Below are 2,942 nucleotides of genomic sequence, written 5' to 3'. Positions count from 1 at the left end.
GTACTGTTAGCACAGAGCCAACATGGGGCTTGAACTCAAAAACTATGAGATCATGAGTTAAGCTGCAGTTAAACGCTTAAGATACTGAGCCCCCAGGCATCTCTGCTTCCTGATTATTTAAAAAAAATTTTTTTAATGTTTTATTTCTGAGAGAGAGAGAGAGGCAACATGAGCAGGAGAGGGTCAGAGAGAGAGGGAGACACAGAATCGGAAGCAGGCTCCAGGCTCTGAGTTAGCTGTCAGCACAGAGCCCAAAGTGGAGCTTGAACCCACGAACCATGAGATCTTGACCTGAGCTGAAGTTGGACGCTTAGCCAACTGAACCACCCAGGTAGCCCTGATTCCTGATTTTTAAAATGAGCATGAGGAATCTCCATGTCACAGCTCGTGTGAGCAACAAGAGATCATGCAGATGAAGGGCTCACAAGTACTGCCCACTGACCCTCACATACATTCTGCCTCTTTAGTTACATCCTCCTCTTTTGAAGCACAAGAGAGTGAGGCTCACTGTGGTGAAGCAACTTCGCAGAGACCATCTGGGAGAAGATGTAACAATAGACAGTGGACGGGTTCTATGTGGAAGCAGGTGTGAACTTGGCTAACATAATTCCTGAAAATAGTTAAACAAGAATGTGTGGTAGTGAGCTCCCCACCATCAGAAGTGTTCAAGCAGAGGCTGGAGTTCCCTGGTCAGAATCAGGGGAAGAAACTGAGACTCCTGTGTGGGATCAGAGTAGAGGATCTCAAGGTACAGGTTGGCTCTAAGAGTCTAGGGGGCCATAAAATGCCTCAGGAACAAGGGGTCATTCCAGTTACTTATGGTTAACCTTTCAACAACACCCACCACTTGGTGGCCTAGCTTCAGAATGAATTGGCCCCCTGAGGGATGGCTGGCCATGTCTCAGGACACAGTCCAGGCCAGCTGAGCTCCTAGAACACCGTGGGCCACAAGCAGAATCCCATTACCCTACATACGTGATGGCTTCTGCCAGTTGCATGAGGCTTCAGGGATGGAGGTCAGGGGTTATCTCCCCCAGCAGGGAAACCCGGGGAGACCTGATTTACAGTCCTATTGTGGAGAGGGACTGACAAAAACTTTACTCAAGTAGTTGACTGGGCCTGGCCCCAGGGCAAAAAATCCTGCATACAGAAGTGTGTTTGATTTTGAGTTGAGTATATGTATTTCCCAATACGGAGGGCTTTGCCACAACTACTCTGTAGCTTTCCTGCAAAAACAGTCTTAGACAATTTGCAAATAAATAGGTGTAGCTGTGTTACACACACGATAGACAGTAAATAAGGGGATGTGGTTACTATTTTATTTACAAAAGAGGCATCAGGTGGGCTTTGACCTAAAGGCATTCATGTGATGATCCTTCATTTTTTGGCTAGTCTTCACGAAAAGTCCATCCCTTACACTTTACATTAAGTCCAGGTGTTGTGAATGTTCTAATCTTGCTCCTCAAAGGGTGGTCTTTGAAAGAGCATCAGCCTCACCACAAGTAGGTCTGCGAGGATTGCAGGAAATACAGAAGCTGAGTACCTCCTCTGCTTCCTCCTAAACTTCCTACCTCCCCCATCAGAACCTACCTTTAAACAGAATTTTCCAAATGACTGACCTACACATTTCAAGTTTGAGAAATCCTGTGTTAGAAGAGAGTGCAATCTTGGGGGTCGTGATGAACACTTGTGTTTAAATACTGTGTGCATACCTACTGCTCTCATGCTGATAGTAAAGTTGAAAGAAAATCAGTACAGTAAAACCTTGGTTTGTGGGCATAAATCATTCCAGAAACATGCTTGTGATCCAAAGCACTTGCTTATCAAAGCAGATTTCAGGAACCATTGGCTCAATGGTGATCATGTGATGTTCGGAGTCACATATACTACTCATGTTGCAAGACATTGCTCATTCATCAAGTCAAAATGTATTATAAATATCTGCTTATCTTGTGGAACACCTACACAACAAGTTACTTGCAATCTGAGGTTTTACTGTGCAAAGTTTAGACTCTGCAGAGAATCAGTGAAGAGATGGTAAGTGTAAACCTAATTGTGGCAACAGCTTTCATGATGGCTAATCTTTCCAAGTCTTTGGCTTTCTTCAAATTGATCTCAGAAAATTTCATGGATTCTTATAAACCTCTCTATATGAAAGATTACAGATCTGCAGGAAGCGCATCCTGGAGTTGTACAGTGCACTGCCTGAGCATTTGTCCACAGCTGCCCTACCTGGAAGGCAGATTACTGTCTCAGGTTTTATATTGTAGAAACTGAGACCAGAAGCAAACAGACACCTGGAAATCACTAATCAGAGAAATGCAAACCCAAACCACAATGAGATAGCTCCTTGCACCTGTCAGAATGGATAGACTTCAAAAGACAAGTAACAAATATGATCAGAATGTGGACAAAAAGGAACCCCCGTGCACTATTGGTGGGAGTGTAAATTGGTGCAGCCACTTTGAAAAACAGTACGGAGGTCCTTTGAAAAATTAAAAATACCATATGGCCCAGTAATCCCCCTAATAGGTATTTACCCAAAGGAAACAAGACATGAATTCAAAAAGACAGATGTACCTGTATGTTTAGTGCATCATTATTTAAGACAGCTAAGATATTTAAGCAAGCCAAGTGTCCATCAACAGGTGAATGGTAAAGATAAGGTATATATGTGAATGGAATATTAGCCATAAAAAGGATGAGACCTTGCCATTTGCAACAACATAGATGGACCAAGAGGGCATTATACTAAGTGAAAAGAGAGGAAGACAAATACCGTATGATTTAACTTATATGTGGAATCTAAAAACACAAAAAAGCAGGAAGGATCCATAAACATAGAACAAATTGATGGTTGCCAGAGGTGAGGGGGCGCTGGGCAACTTGGGTGAAGGGGAGTGGGAGATACAGGCTTCCAGTCATGGAATGAGTAAGTCACA

This window comes from Crocuta crocuta, unplaced genomic scaffold, assembly GCF_008692635.1.
Source record: "Crocuta crocuta isolate KB4526 unplaced genomic scaffold, BGI_CrCroc_1.0 scaffold152, whole genome shotgun sequence".
NCBI classification, from domain to species: domain Eukaryota; kingdom Metazoa; phylum Chordata; class Mammalia; order Carnivora; family Hyaenidae; genus Crocuta; species Crocuta crocuta.
The sequence above is the reverse complement of the archived record's forward strand: the minus strand, read 5'-3'. Positions refer to the sequence as shown.